Here is a 17,604-nt window from a genome sequence, read left to right as displayed (position 1 = left end):
GAATGAACCCACACGGAAACATGAGTAGCCAACATAGTACTTGGCCAGTAGTGTTGGCTATTTATAACTTACCTCCATATGTGTGCATGAAAAGAAAGTATTTGATGTTGTCGTTGTTAATTTTCGGCCCTAAACAACCTGGAAATGATATAGATGTATATTTGGAACCTCTTCTAGATGATTTGCGATTGTTGTGGGATAGTGGGATAGAAGTATTTGATCCATATAAGAACGAAAATTTCAATTTGAGAGTGATGTTATTGTGTACAATAACTGACTATCCGGCTTATGGCGACCTTTCTGGGCACACAGTTCATGGGAAAGAGGCTTGTCCATTGTGTGGGGAGGATATCGAGTCTGAATACTTGAAGTCTTCTCGTAAGTATGTGTATATGGGAAATAGGAGGTTCTTGTATCATGACCATTGTTATCGCAAGATGCAGAAAGCATTCAATGGAAGACAAGATCTTCGTCAACCTCCTAGAATTTTGAGTAGGCATGAAGTTTATCGAAAGTAAAGCATATTGAGATAGATTATGGGAAGAAGAGCGGCTCTAAATTGTCTACTCATGGGTATAAGAAAAGATCCATATCTTTTGATAAACTTCCATATTGGCCTGACCTCGAGGTCAGGCATTGCCTCGATTTCATGCACATTGAGAAAAATGTCTGTGATAATATTATCAATACCCTTCTGAATGTTCCTGGTAAAACAAAGGATAACGCCGCAGCTAGGGAAGATATGAAAATGATGGGTATTAGACTAGAGTTGGCACCACAGAAGAGAGGTAATCGTACATTTTTACCGCCAGCAGCTTATACCCTTTCACGGAATGAGAAAAAAGAGTTATGTGCATGCTTGAATGGAATTAAAGTGCCACATGGTTATTCGTCGAACATCAAAAGCCTAGTGTCGATACAAGACCTAAAACTCATCGGGTTAAAGTCACATGATTGTCACACTTTGATGCAACAATGAATACCTGTGGCTATTCGTTCCATTTTACCTGAAAAGGTAAGATATGCAATAACTAGATTCTGTCTCTTCTTCCAGTCCATATGCGAGAAAGTCATTGATCCCGATGACGCGGATTCATTGCAGGACCTCGTTGTAACCTCTCTTTGTCAGTTGGAAATGTATTTTCCACCCTCTTTCTTCACTATCATGATTCATCTGACCATTCACTTGGTTAGGGAGATTTTGTACCTTGGGCCCGTGTACTTGAGATACCAGTATCCTTTCGAAAGATTGATGAAAGTCTACAAGGATAATACATCTAATCAGTATCGTCCGGAAGGTTGTATTTGTTGGAGCTTGTGTCCTCCACAAATTAGTGTGATAACATTTGTAAATCTCTTACAGGTTCACAAGGGTATACTTCGTATATTTAATCAGTTGATTAACGTTTACCTAATAACGGTTGGCTTGCTAGAAAGTTTGACGTTATTATCATATAGATGGCGGTGATCAACTGGTCCCTAAAGGTCACACCTATAGGATGTGTTTGAGAAATGTGGTTATAGAAATATAATCACATTGATGCCCAATATGACTAAAAAGTTAGTCAATGTGTTGATGAGATAATTATTTAATGAAAATTAATAATATTAGTTGAGACAAATTAACTGTCAATTCGTAAATTAAATATAATAAGTTATATTTAATTAAATGAATATAATGTTAACTTGGACGAATTAATCTGTTAATTCGTAATTAAATATAATCAGTGATATTTAATATCAACAAGATGAATGTGTCATAGTGGTAATAGTGAGGGTACACAAACCAAGAGGTCTTGGGTTCGATCCTCACTAGATGAGAATTCAACACATATTATATATTTTTGGAAAGACCAAAAATATGGAGGAGATACTCCTTATTTCGGTCAGTTTGGCCGAAAATTAGGAAGGATTTTTCTTTCCTAATTGACTCCAAGTTTCGGTCTGTATAAAAAGAAAGGGAGAGAATTATTTCTACCCTAATGCTTTTTCTTGACCTTGCCTCCTCTCTCTCATCAGAAAAAACACAAAAACAACTAAATTTTACAGAAAATTTTAGATCGATTTCTAGCATAATCAAGGGGCATATCTCATATCGTCTTGGGTGCAACTAATAGGCGAATATCAATTTTGATATTGTTCTTAGGCCAATTTTGCTAGGACCGAAGGTTAATTCTAAATCCTTTATACTTTGTTTATGTATTTTGTTTATGACCATTGATCATCATTGTTAAATTCGTTATAATCCCTCTAGTTTAAGGGAACTATATAGATGATTTCCCACAAGTGGTATCAGAGCAATAGGCCACGATTTTGATTTTGATGATTTTCATAAATTTGTATGTGAACAATGAGGATTTTCGAAAAAAATTAGGGTTTCGAAAAATTTTTGGGTTCGGCAAAAAAAATTTTTTGTGCCGAATTGTTTTTTTTTCTCTGCCGTTTTTTCTTTTAAGTTTGATGATAATTTTCCTTTTTATTTTTCATATTATTGTTTTTAATCAGTTAAAATTATCATATGAAGAATTGGTAGTTTTTGATTTAATGCAGATTAAGTTAAAATTAAATGGAATCGTCATGTTTATGATAAAAAGAATGTTTTTGCTATATAGTTTTTGGCATATAAATTAATCATGTTTATTATTTCATATACTAATCATGTTCTAATAGCAAAGGTAAACAATTTTGTCATCAAATCTTGTTTTAGGGCATATTGCCGCAAAAGAAAGAAAAAAAGGGGCAATTAGGGTTCTTGTTTTTTTTAGCCATAATTTTTTTTGGGTTTGCTTTCACATTCACGGTGAGAATTTTTTAAAAAAAAAAAAAAAAATTGGAAAGTTTTTCCTTTTGTTTTCCTAATTGCCGAAAGAAAAAAAAATAGTTGGAAAGTTTTTTTTTTTCCTTTTTGTTTTCCTAATTGCCGAATAAAAAAGGGGGGGGGGCTGTTTTTTTTCAGCCGTGTACAGCTGGATTTTAATAAAAAAAAAATAAAATTTTTTGTTGTTTATTTTTCCAGCCGAGTACAATTTAAAAAAATTGGATTTTGTTTTTTTATTTGGCCAATTAGTTATTGTGAATCGGTTCACAATTTAAAGTTACCGAGTTATTTTAAAGCAGTTTAAAATTTTGACAGATAGAATTCATATTACAAGTTTAATATGGATTAAGAATGAAATTAATGTGATTAATTGCGGAATTGTCACTTAATTTAATTTAAATAGGTGGTTTGGATAAATTAATCAACATAATTAAGGAATTGTGTCATGTATGTTTAATTTATTTTTAGTTGATGCTTTTAATTTTGTTGAATGAATCGAATGAATGATTTTATTTACGTACTTAATTTTTGCAATCGGTTGTAATTTGTATTACTTAGTGTGGCCTTAGTCAAATTATGTTTTCGTAATGAAGGAAAAATGATTTTTTATGTAATTATGAGATCTCGAATCTCCTTTATTTTAGTTTTGGGTTTTGAAATTAGAATGTAATAAATAGGTCAATTATGTAATTTTATTTATTGTAATTTCAAAGAAGACTAAAGATGAAGATTCAAGCTCACTCCCGCTACATGGATCAAGATGGAACATCAAGACAAGCTTCTCGGGTCCAAGGATGGATTCCAAACTTGTATTTATTGTTCATTTTGATAGGATAGGCCACACTAGGACTTTTACTGTTTTTTACATTTTTTTATTATTATTGCTTTTCATTCACATGTTAGTAATTGCATCATATTCCGCCTAAAACCAAACCACCTACTACTAAAATGCATGAAAATTGACTCATATAGGTTGTATGTTAGTTTTCATGGACATGCAGATGTCACAGTCTTTAAGCCATCACCTTAGTTTAATCATTCTCGCATGCTAGATTATAGTTCACTTAAAATGAATTTAAATAAAGTTGATGGGATCTTCCTCTAAATCGGAAATTGAGATTAGTCTTTATAAGGGCAAACATCTATGAATCCCTTCTTCGTCGGTAGGCCTAATATGACCCCTTCTACGTTGGGTAAGTAGTTGTGTTGACTTAGTTTACATCAACATCATAGCCCGAAGAGTTTCTCGTGATTATGATGGACTAAAGATAGAATTTACAGAAATTTATCGACCAAGAATTCTAGCGGTAGAATTAGCTAAAAGGTTAGCTTATCAATTTACAGAGAATTGAGTCTTGGGGTCATTTATATAATTCTTGAGGGAGGTCAATTGTATAAATGTTTTTTTTTAGTCTTCGCGTTATGACATTAGCTCATTAGACTTAAAATTAAAACGATGCACATGCTTATTATTTTATTCTTCTTTCGCAGTGTAGAACACGTTTATTATCGATAATACTGTTACAACAAATGGCTGGAAATAATGCAATCCCAATGCCTAGTGCCACATTAGATCGTTCGTCCTGGCAAAAAATGTTCATGGACCAAATGAATCAGTCCACTCGACTGAAGAATGATGCGTCCAATTTTGCGGACTGGGAGGCGGCACTACGGAATGCTGCCACTGCTGACGGTAAGCTCAGGTATTTAACTAAGTCAATACCGTTCAACCCAGGCCCAAATGCAGGAGTCAACGAGTCACTCGCTTATAGTGATTTCGTTATAGAAGCGGGTGCGATAAAGAACGTACTCATCTTTGCAATGGAAACCAATTTGTAGAGACGCTTCATTGCCCAAGGTGCAAACAAGATTTTCACCATGCTCACTAACGAGTTCTCAAAGGCACCGAGAATCATTACATATGAGCATACCTGTCGCTTCTTTGATGCGAAACTCCAGAAGGGCCAACCGGTTAGCCCACACATTCTTCACATGATTGAGAATGTCGAGAAGCTAGAGGCACTGAATTGTAAAATCAGTGAGAGCATTGTCATTGACCGAATGCTTCATTCTCTTCATGATGGTTTTGCCCTTTTCAGGGCGAACTACTATATGAATGACTTGAAAAAGAGTCCTCATGAGCTACACTCCCTTCTCGTACAGACCGAGAAGGATATGAAATTGAGTGGGAGCGTGAAACAGGATGTTCTCATGATTTACAAAGGTAAAGGTAAGGGCAAGGCTCATGGCGACCTAGCTGTAGGTAAGCCAAAGTTTAAGAAGCCAGGAAACGGTAAGAGTGCGCCTGGTGAGACTAGTGGTTCACAGGGCAAGACAAAGAGCAAGGGCGGTGACATAGAGTGCCACCATTGTCACAAGACTGGACATTGGAGGAGGAACTGTCCCGTCTACCGTGAGGACATCAAGATAGGCCGCGTCGTTCCTGTTGGTATGTCATCTTATATTCATATGATTGAGATTAACCATGCGAGTTTCGGAACTTGGGTACTAGATACTGGTTGTGGTTCTCATCTGTGTAATCATTTGCAGGGCCTAAAGAACATCATACCTCTCGAAAAAGGTGATGTGGACCTGCGAGTCGGGAATGGAGCACGAGTAGCTGCTGCCTCGAAGGGAACAATAAGTAATCCAACTCCCTAGTGGTTTTGAGTTATTTTTAAATAACTATTACTATGTACCCAGTTTATCTAAGAACATTATTTTTGTTTCCGTACTTGCTAAAGACGGTTTTACATTTTCAATAAAGGATAATAGTTGTATTTCTTATTTAATGAAATGATTTATGGCAAAGCAGTTTCCATGAATGGAATTTACATCTTAGATCAAACCACGGAAGTATTACACATGAATAATAAGAAATTAAAGGTTGGTGACAAAGATCAAACCTATCTATGGCATTGTCGAATGGGACACATAAATGAGAAACGCGTGAAGAAACTTGTCGATAATGGGACTATTCCCGCATTCGAGTTTTCTACATATGACACGTGTGAATCATGTCTCATTTGCAAGATGACTCGAATTTCCTTCAAAGGTGTTGGAATGCGCGCTAGTGACCTATTAGGACTCATACATACGGACGTATGTGGACCTATGTCAATTACCGCTAGAGATGGCTATAGATATTTTATCACTTTCACGGACGATTTGAGTAGATACGAATATGTCTACTTAATGAAGCATAAAAGTGAGCCCTTTCAGAAATTCAAGGAATACCAGAATAGGGTACAGAACCAACTGGGTAGAAAGATTAAAGCACTCCGTTCAGATCGGGGTGGCGAATATCTTTCAAATGAGTTTGATCAACACCTGAAAGACTGTGGAATCGTTTTGCAGTTAACTCCACCTGGAACACCTCAATTGAATGGTGTGTCCGAACGGAGAAATCGAACCTTACTTGATATGGTTCGATCCATGATGAGTCACATGGTAGTGCCTGATTCATTATGGGGTTATGCTCTTTTGTCAGCCGCTCTTATACTTAACCGAAGTCCGTCTAAAACTGTCGACAAGACTCCATTTGAAATGTGGAAGGGAACGGTCCCCAACTTGTCCTTTATTCGGGTTTGGGGCTGCCTGGCTTATGTCAAGTGGAGACACGAGGATAAGCTTGGCCCGCGATCGGTCAAGACATACTTTATTGGTTATCCAAAAGGAACATTTGGTCATCACTTCTATTCGCCTACCGAACATCGAGTTTTTGTTGCGGCTAGTGCGACGTTCTTAGAGAAAGAATTTCTCGAGAACAAGACGAGTAATAGAACCTTCGAGTACATCGGAGATTCCGGAACCAACAACCGAGGAACAGATGGAGGAAGTTTTACCTCCAAGCGATGATACGGTTAATATTCGAGGAACCTAGGAGGTCGGGTAGAGACTCTCATCCTCCGGACAGATACATTGGTATGGTCGAGGAGAATGACGTTTACTTCTAGAAAGTAATGAACCCGCAACCTATAAAGATGCTATGGCCTGTTCCGACTCAAAGGCGTGGCTTGAAGCCATGCAATCCGAGATGGACTCCATGTATGAGAATAACGTATGGGATCTAGTTGATTTACCTAATAAGGTAAAACCTCTACAAGTCAAATGGCTTTACAAAATAAAGCGTTCTGTAGACGCGCAACCAGATATCTATAAGGCACGACTTGTGGCAAAAGGTTTCACTCAAGTGCAAGGATTGCATTATGATGAGATTTTTGCACCTGTAGTCATGCTACGTTCCATTCGGAAAATCTTAGCGATTGCCGCATTTCATGATTATGAAATTTGGCAAATGGATGTGAAAACCGCCTTCTTAAACGGTTATTTGGAGGAAGAGTTGTACATGGTGCAACCCGAAGGTTTCATAGATCCTGAGCATCCTAAGAAAGTATGCAAGCTTAAGCTTTCCATTTATGGACTTAAGCAAGCTTCTCAGAGTTGGAATCATCGTTTCGACCAAGTGATAAAAGAGTATGGTTTCACTCGATCGGTCGAGGAACCATGCTTATATATCAAGTCGAGTGGGAGCAAGATTGTATTCTTGATATTGTATGTCGATGACATACTCTTGATTGGGAATGACATTCCTCTCCTTTCTTTGGTTAAAGAATGGTTGAAGAACCATTTCCAGATGAAAGATCTGGATGAGGCACATCGTATTTTGGGAATCCGTATCTACCGAGATAGATCACGACGGACGTTATCACTTAGTCAGGAGTCTTATTTGGATAAGGTTCTTGAGAGGTTCAGCATGACCAACTCCAAGAAGGGGAACCATCCTATGACGACTGGGATGCGGTTGAGCAAGTCTCGATCACCCACGACGCCTTTGAAGGGATAGAGCGCATGAGTCGTGTTCCTTATGCATCCGCAATAGGATCGATCATGTATGCCATGATATGCACACGTCCAGACGTGGCATATGCATTGAGTATGACGAGTCGGTACCAAAAGACTCCGGGTGAAACACACTTTGGATAGCGAGTCAAAAATATCCTCAAGTACCTACGGAGGACTAAGGATTGGGTATTGACTTATGGAGTCGATACTAAGCTATCGCAACCGATTCTTGAGATGCTAGCTTCCAAAAGGATCGAGATGATTCAAAATCTCAGTCCGGGTTCGTCTTCACTCTTAATGGTGTTGCGGTCAGCTGGAAGAGTTCCAAACAGAGTGTTGTAGCAGATTCTACTACTGAATCCGAGTACTATGCCGCTTCGGAGGCAGCAAAGGAAGCGATATGGATGCGTCAATTCTTACAAGGGCTTTCGGTAGTTCCTAGTTCGAATGACCCGATCACCAACTATTGTGACAATAGAGGTGCCATCTTCCAGGCTAAGGAGCCAAAGTCTAGCAAAAAATCTAGACATGTACTTCGGAAGGCTCACCGGATTCGTGATTACGTGGAGCAAGAAGAGATAGTGATTGACAAGATTACGAAGGATGATAACATCGCAGATCCTCTCACCAAACCGTTGAGTTATGATAAGCATGTAGGGCATGTTAATTCCATGGGAATTAAACATGTTCCAGGGTTGTAGCACTTGATTATGGATTTGATACATTATCTTTTTCATATACTATTTATAACTTCATCGTTTTATATATAATATTTTGTTTTTCATGTGGATTGTACTGACAACTTTGAACTCCACAAAGTGAACTGAATTACATTATATTTGTTTTGGTCCGTAATCGCCAATGTGAGCTGATAACTCCGGCTATTATATTGTGCAGTCGATTGATGGTGGGTTCAACGAGCCATAAGTCAAACGGTTGACTGATTGATCACAGATGCGAGATTATGACGAAACCTCGTAGGACAACTTTTTTTTGTGACAACGTAATGGAGTCCTAAATGTTTAAAAACATTCGATGCCAGGTCGTGGATAGGACATCCATTGTGTTCCTAGAGTCGATTCTTTTGACTATCGACTGTCTCTTGAGATTAAGGCAGTTTTTGGGTGACTTTGGTTTCTTTCTCACGGTCTGCCGTAACTGGAGGCTAAGTAGATTTTTTCTGGGTCATTTCATACTGTGCTTACATCTGCAGGATTCGAGTTGAGGAAAATATCCAACCCTTATCAGGTATAGTTATTTCTCAGGGCCACTCGAGGAGTTGTAATTGAAATGCATAGCCATGCTCGAATGTTGATTCGTTTATCAGTTAAGTTAATCTCTAGTCGGGGAAACCACTCTTGATATTGATCGCTTGTAAAATACGACCTTTGTGAATTCGTATTTGCAAATTGTTTTACATTGAGTGGGAGAAATTTTATAGGATATGAGAATCTGTTATCGCACATACACTTGTGAGGACAAGTGGGAGTTTGTTGGAGCTTGTGTCCTCCACAAATTAGTGTGATAACATTTGTAAATCTCTTATAGGTTCACAAGGGTATACTTCGTATATTTAATCAGTTGATTAACGTTTACCTAATAACGGTTGGCTTGCTAGAAAGTTTGACGTTATTATCATACAGATTGCGGTGATCAACTGGTCCCTAAAGGTCACGCCTATAGGATGTGTTTGAGAAATGTGGTTATAGAAATATAATCACATTGATGCCCAATATGACTAAAAAGTTAGTCAATGTGTTGATGAGATAATTATTTAATGAAAATTAAATAATATTAGTTGACACGAATTAACTGTCAATTCGTAAATTAGTTATAATAAGTTATATTTAATTAAATGTATATAATGTTAACTTGGACGAATTAATCTGTTAATTCGTAATTAAATATAATCAGTTATATTTAATATCAACAAGATGAATGTGTCATAGTGGTAATAGTGAGGGTACACAAACCAAGAGGTCTTGGGTTCGATCCTCACTAGATGACAATTCAACACATATTATATATTTTTGGAAAGACCAAAAATAAGGAGGAGATACTCCTTATTTCGGTCAGTTTGGCCGAAAATTAGGAAGGATTTTTCTTTCCTAATTGACTCCAAGTTTCGGTCTGTATAAAAAGAAAGGGAGAGAATTATTTCTACCCTAATGCTTTTTCTTGACCTTGCCTCCTCTCTCTCATCAGAAAAAACACAAAAACAACTAAATTTTACAGAAAATTTTAGATCGATTTCTAGCATAATCAAGGAGCATATCTCATATCGTCTTGGGTGCAAGTAATAGGCGAATATCAATTTTGATATTGTTCTTAGGCCAATTTTGCTAGGACCGAAGGTTAATTCTAAATCCTTTATACTTTGTTTATGTATTTTGTTTATGACCATTGATCATCATTGTTAAATTCGTTATAATCCCTCTAGTTTAAGGGAAGTATACAGATGATTTCCCACAGTATTGCTGAACGCGCTATTTTAGACGAAGCTCTTTTATATTGTTACACTCATCTCTCCCCTGAGGAGTTGATTGTCGTTCCTAAGAATCGTCATAGTGACTGGATGACCGGAAAAGGTATTAGGGGCCGGGTTGAAAAAATTGTGACACGTGAAATGTTGCATTTAGCACACACGTATGTGCTAAATTAAACAACGAAGATGAGGTGCAACCTTATATTCAACAACACAAAGACGAGCTCAAATACGATCATCCAAACAAGACCGAAGTGGATTGCGAACGAGCATACGAAGACGTTTGCAGAGTGGTTTAGGAATATTGTCTTAGAGTGTACGGATCAAACTGGTGATGACATCTCTCCTAGGTTACTACGTCTTGGTTTAGGTCCAAATGCCAGGGTCACCTTTTACAACAGTTTTGCCATTACCGGATATACTTTTTACACAGGCGAGCAAGATGAGTTGAGCACAATGCAAAATAGTGGTGTGAGTTCTGAATTTGAGGCAATGCACTTTGCTACTTCAAAAGATAAAAATCCTATTTGGGGAAAATGCCTTTATTATGGTGTTATTCAAGAAATATTGGTACTAGATTACATTGATTTCACAATGCCTTTGTTGCGATGTAACTGGGTTGATAACAACATCCATTGTGTCCGAAAGGATAAGATGGGATTTACGTTGGTCAGTCTGGGTAAGGTTGGCAATAATAAGGATGATCCTTTCATAATGGCATCCCAAGCTAAACAAGTGTTCTATGTCACCGATCCTATGGATAAGAAGTGGTCTGTTGTACTGTCTATAAGGAGTAGAAGGAGTAGTCCATCCGATAATGGTGATGATGATCAGGATGTCGTTTTTGAGGGAATGGATCACTCTACCACTGTATCTTATTTCGACGATGTTGACACTGATCATGAGGACACTGAAAGCATCTATATGCGTGATGACCATGGTGAAGGTATTGGGTTAACGAAGAAGCTATGACATCCAAGAAACGTCCCCGATCCTGAGATAGTTTGATGGTTTAATTTATTGGTAAATCAATAATTTGATGGTTTAACTTGATGGTTTAATTTTGAGTCATTTTCAGACCAATAATTTGATGGTTTAATTTATTGGTAAATCAATAATGGTCATTGTTAAATAAAAATTCCCAAATTTGCATGGCATGGTAAATCCTGTAGCTTAGATATGCAGTATGCATGCATACTGGTGTTGTCTTATGTTCTTGATCTTATTATTAGATGTGGATCTTTGGTGTTGAAATTCTTGAATAATGTTGCAAGTATATGGTGTTTACTTCACATCACAAGGTATGTATATATTGTTCTGAGTTTGGACTGTAATGGAATTACAGTAATTTTTTTAAAAAAAAAAGGTTCAACAATAACAACGATTATTTTTAAATTACCCCGTTGTTAATACTTTCAACAACGGTTATAGTTACATTACCCGTTGTTATTACTTTCAACAACGGTTATAGTTAAATTAGCCGTTGTTATTACTTTCAACAACGGTTGTAGTACCTCTACCCGTTGTCATTGATTTTTTTGACATATTTCATTTTGGCGCAAATTTGGTGAAAATATATTACAACGGGTATATTTTAACCGTTGTAATAAAGTTTTGAGAACGGTTGACTTATATTGACCCGTTGTTATTAACATATAATAACGGTTTTCCTTTTAGAACCCGTTGTCAATAGTCTGTCTTAATAAAAAACTAATTTACAAACACATACACACACAAGTACACAATAAAGCAACACCAGTTCAACCGTTGGTATCCTGAGTTAATTCTTCCTCGCTTTCTACATTATCGTTGCCGGCCGTCGCCCAATTTCCGACGCCCAGATTCCGTTGCCTTCCCTTATCATCCTGTTCGTTCTCTTTATCATCATCATCATCATCATCAGGTATGTTCACTTTAATTTTGTATTTCGTCATTAGGGTTTGAAGACGATCATCTTTTTTCTTTTTCATGTATCTGTTTGTTTTTCGTCTTCTTTGTTATCTTTATCATCCCGCATCATCTACTTCACTCCTCTTATTAGGGTTTAGGATTTTAGAAGCTCAATCTGTTGTTTTAAATTTTCATTCCTATTATGGTTTAGGGTTTTAGATAATACTCTACATGTACGTTGTTAAGTTGTTCATTTCCTATATCATTCATATTTGGGTTTTAGGATTATCATGGGTGAAAAAAGGAAAAAAAGTCAAAAGAATAATAATCCTGAGGATAATAAGCCTGGTGAGAGGGGTGCTACGAAGTGCCCGAAAGTCCTTGCAGGTATAGCCGCTAAAGAGCCGTTGGAAATAACATGGAGCTCGAAGGGTTTCCCTACTGGTCCAAATGCGGGTTATTTCTCCAGTTGGATGGGATGTTGCACAAGACAGTTTGTGCCTATCCATTTAGATGATGTTAGAAGTTTGAATCCAAAATTGGCAGAGTTATACTTGGCTCGTGTAAAGGAAGGCTTTATTATACCCGATGAAAGCCATGATAAGTATTTAATGCATAAGGCAGCGGATGTCCACAGGCAATGGAGGTGTGACATTGCTAGGGATTGGTTGTATGTGGACAAGGCAACGGGGGAGATGCGTAAGAGCCCACCGGAAAACAAGTGTCCCACCATCAGTCAGGAACAATGGGATCTTTTCAAAAGATGAGAACTGCGAGAAGTTTCGAGGTTAAATATCCTCGCCTTTTAACGATTTACCTATCATTTTTTTAATTAATGAGTCCTTTATATAATCTTTTTATTATCTCATCTACTTGCGCTTTTATATAATTATTTGAAGGCCGTTAGCAGAAGAAATCGTGCTAACATTCCATGCAAGAAGGGGAAATGGTATTGTTCTCGAGGCGGTTACAAAAAGATAGAAGAAAACCTCGTAAGTAGCATGCATTATTCCCCTGTGAGACTTTATTTTTTTAATCACACTTGGACTTGCATTGATACACATTTACATGTATAAATGTTACCATGTTAATGTGTAGGTGGCAAAGGGAGTGAAAGAGGTGGATCGGCATGTAACTTATAAAGAAGGGCACACGCCTAAAGGATCCCGGTCGCGTGACAAATATGATGAGGAAGTGTTGGCCAACATAGTAAGCATTATTTTATTAAGACGAGTTCATTACTAACTTTATTATTTTAGTCACAAATATAATTAGAAGTTTATTTAATATATTATAGGACAACGTATTGAGAGAGGTAGAAGAAGGGAAATTCACTCCCAGTGGTCGTAATGACGTTCTTGCTAGAGCGATCGGACGACCCGAACATCCAGGTCGCTTGAGGGGCGTCCCGTTACAGGTTGGAGTAACGAAATATTATGGGACAACTGCCCCGATAAAGAAGAAAAGGAAGACTAAGTCTGAGAAGGCTGACATGGTACCATTTATTCTATTATTTTCATTTAAGTTCAATTCACATGTTATTGTTGGGATAAAAATTGCTGACACATTACATTCTTGGCACGCAGCTTCAGTTAATGGCATCCGTACTACTAAAGTTGAATGCTGGAGGCAAGCTTTCCGAAGAAGAAGTGAAGATGATGGAGGATGTCTTTTAAAGAGGGTAATAAGGTACAACAGATTGGTCAAGAGGCCGAGAACACTACTACCTTGGCAATACATGAGAAGGAAGTATCGGTCAACGAGATTCAGAAAGATCAGGTACCTAATGCTTCTGAAGCTGTAACAACTAAAGCCGATCAGGTACCACCTAATACTTCGTTATTTTTCTTTTCTTTCTTTTTTTGGGTAAGATCAGGGGGTGTGTTCCCTGCCAACTCTAATGCTATAACTTCTGACATCGTGCCATTGGTTAATTTTATTAGGTAAATAATGGGTCTGAAAAGGAGATGCAACTTGAGAAGACAGCTGATAGAAAACAGGATACATCCCCTTCAAGTCAGTTCCCTGTTTTCAGTAAGGTATGCATACATGAAGTATTTAATTAGTTAAGTTTATATGAATTCTATTAAATTTTGGGATATAATAATGTATGTGTATATTCTTCAGGCTTTAAACAAGAGGGTAGTAGTTATTCTTGCTGACCCTAAATTCGAATATCCAAATGTGCGTGTTGGCCGGGGTCTCGTAGAAATGCACACCAAATCAGCAGCGGTAACTGTAGTTCATGGCGAAAAACTTTTGCCGAATCATAGAAAAGTAGAGATAACTACAGTCTTTCCAGGCCATGAAAACTTTCAACCGCACTGTCCCGTTCGTCAGGACGGCATTACCATTCGGGAGATGCGGTTAGGAGTTTCATCCAATGGCTCGAAACTCACATCTACTTGGCTCGGTCGTCTCGCCTCGCCTCAAATAAAGCGAGTTGGGGTTAGAAGAAATACCTTTATATATATGTTACATTTTTAATTGTTGAATGTTTTTATATGTTAAATTTATATGTTATTTTTTTTTGTAGGGAACAAAAAAGCCGGCTTTGGCGGATAAGCCTAATGTTCGGGGACTTGATGAGGTATTTAATTAACTTCTCCATTTTTAGGCTAAACTCGAATTATTTTAGGCTGCATCACCACTAATTAAACATTAATTTCAGTAGTTACTCAAACTGCATGGTAAGAGAAAAAACAATTAAACTAATTAATAATAGTCTTCAAGTCTTGTATGAGATTGTTTTACTAATAATTGTACCAACAAAATATCTAATGCTAGAGCTCTAAAACCTAATCTTCCTAATTGCTACCTTTAATTCATTTTTTGGATACATAAGAGGAAAGGCGAGGGTAATGGAGAAAGAAGGAAAATGAATGAAAATGGATACAACAATGACGTTCTCCCTCCAAAGCTTTTCTGTCTTCGGAAAGATTTTAATTATCCTAGTAGAATGAAAATGAATCTTTCTATTTCTATTCCTGTAAAATCCTCCAATTCTTGTGATCTTACTAATGCCTTTACAGCTGCGTGTAGTCGTATACCATATACGTATACCTCTCTTCCGTGACATTATGAATGCAACAGTTCATAATCTTGGGGATGTCATACTGAATTGTTGTTATTTAGTCTCAAAGCATTATGTATTGCTGATCTTTGATAGTCCCGGTCACACAGTTCAGTAAGAAGAGTCCAGTAAGAAGAGTTATTCGTTAAAATTTTATCTGGAAGATTCATAAGTTAAATACTCAAGGAAAGTATTTGTTAATCCTTAATTATGATTAACATCAGTGGTTATTGTGATTCTTTAGTAGTCAGGTCTTACAGTTCCTTATATTTTTATGAAAACCTCCCTTTAATTTTTTTTGTTTCTGTATTTCTAAAAATTAAAGCATGGAAATTTTTTGTATGTAGGGAACAGAAAAGCCGGCTAAGACGGATAAGCCTAAGTCCCCGGACATGCCAACTACCTCGTCCAGACAACAACTTGTTGAGGTATTTAATTAACTTCTCCATTTTTTTTAAAAACCTCGCTCCCTTATATTTTGTCTGTATTTCTAAAAAGCATGCATGGTAATTTTGTGTAGGGGACAAAAAAGACTGATAAGCCTAAGTCCCCAGTCATACCTGCTACTACTACCCCATCATTGAAAGAGCAGGTTGACGAGGTATTTAGTTAACTACGCTTTTATTTTTATTACTCCAACTAGGATATGTTACCTTTGGATTTTTTATTATTTTAATTATCTACATGTGTAGGCTGGTGGTAGTAGCACAAAATCAAAGAATCATTATTTCCCCAACCTGAAAGAAGTTAGGAGTTTAAACTCCACACAATATACTGGGAAGGATTACATGCAAAAAGTAAGAACGGCGACGATGAGGAAACTGCATGAGGAGGCTTGCCGTCGCATAGCAACCGAGCAATTGATAATTATTCCGCTCGAGGAGGATATTCTAGGGGTTGATTGCGAAGCACTTATATCATAGGATATGCTAGCCATTTGGGCTGGCCTAGACCAGATTGATGTGGCACACCTATTTGTTTGGATGAAGTAAGTTTCTTAATAAATAATTTCATATTCTAATATTCTGACTACTAGATAGTGTTTTAATTAAATACCGGAATTAATACCGTAATAATGTAGGATATCGAAATTGAGAGTGATCCCCGAGAAGAAGATTCCATCTGATCAATACGGATTCCTGTGCCTTTATGTTTTATCTTTATTTATTCCGGAATACTCGTTCGAAGAACGGGTAGATTATATTGCTTAGCAATTGGCGACAACCAAGAAGCTGATTTTTGCCGCTTATAATGAAAAAGGGTAATAAACAAATTAATATTACGTTTCCTCCTATACAATTGCATTTTCATAACTAATATATGTAATTGTTAATAATGATGATGTCTCTTGATGTAGGACTCATTGGGTACTAGCAGCCATCATGCCGACAAAGAAGAAAGTTTTTGGGTTGGACTCTTTACATAATCCACCAAGCGAGACTTTTAAGCGCTTGATTAATAAGTAAGTTTATAATACTTATTTATTTATAATAACATTAAGTTTCAATTTTTATTTATAGCAAAAAGCTCTTTTTTGCCCCTAAAAAAATGAGTGTCTGCCTCTTTTTTTTTTAAAAAAAAAAAGGCCTTTGAGAAGAGAAGAGCTAACGAGCAGGATCAACCCACGAAAGATTCTGATGATGGCCCTGATTTTATTACGATAACAGGGGTATGTGCTCAAATACAATACATTAAGTGCAAAAATCTGTGTTTAATACTAATACAATACCTAAAGTTCAAGATTCTGATATGAGCCTTCTCTCGTCTGTTTGTTTTTATGTAATAATAGGCCCCTCGCCAGCCGGATAGCATACAATGTGGATACTACGTTTGTCGGTTCATGTTGGAGATTATTAGGCGAAGATATATCCTTATTCCAGAAAAGGTTAGTAATTTAATAATGTGTTTATTACTTTTCTTAAATTAGAGCTGATGTTGTCTTGCTTGCTGCTATACCATGATGTTGCTATGCAGTATTTGATGTTGTTACAATAATGTCTTGTCTTTGTTTTTTCCGCAGTATGTAATCAACCCGTCACCAGAGATTCAGCAGTACTCAAGTGTAGATATAGACGAGGTAAGGGACATGTTGGGCAAATACGTCTTAGAAAATAGAAATGCATGATACTCGAGTTTAGATCACTTATTAGTAAATTTTTTGTTGAAGTTAGGGAATGCTTAGTTCATGTAAATTTAACTCCTTGTAAGTATATATATATATATATATATATATATATATATATATATATATATATGATCTTTCTTATTATGGTTAAATTGAATCTATTGAGTTCGATGAACCAGTGTGATTTATCCGATCTTTGGTATATGGTCTTTCTTGATATATGCGAGGGTTTTGAATGGCATGAAACAAATTTAATTTTTAAAAATATTAGGAGTTCGTAATAAAAACGGTTACTAAAAAAAACCGTTGTCAAGACCTTTAACAACGGTTACTAAAATAAAACCCATTGTGAATACATTTCACAAATA

At 36.7% G+C, this 17,604-nt stretch overlaps 1 long non-coding RNA gene across 1 annotated transcript; it reads left to right on the top strand.

Moving 5' to 3' along the window:
* Positions 1–16,696: 16,696 nt before the first annotated feature.
* On the top strand, positions 16,697–17,213 carry LOC141634032 (uncharacterized). The gene is made up of 3 exons (XR_012538772.1): positions 16,697–16,780; positions 16,901–16,996; positions 17,132–17,213. It is a non-coding gene; the product is annotated as an uncharacterized LOC141634032 (long non-coding RNA).
* Positions 17,214–17,604: the final 391 nt, after the last annotated feature.

This window comes from Silene latifolia, chromosome Y, assembly GCF_048544455.1.
Source record: "Silene latifolia isolate original U9 population chromosome Y, ASM4854445v1, whole genome shotgun sequence".
NCBI classification, from domain to species: domain Eukaryota; kingdom Viridiplantae; phylum Streptophyta; class Magnoliopsida; order Caryophyllales; family Caryophyllaceae; genus Silene; species Silene latifolia.
Note: the sequence above shows the minus strand (reverse complement) of the source record. Positions and strands in the feature narration are given on the sequence as shown.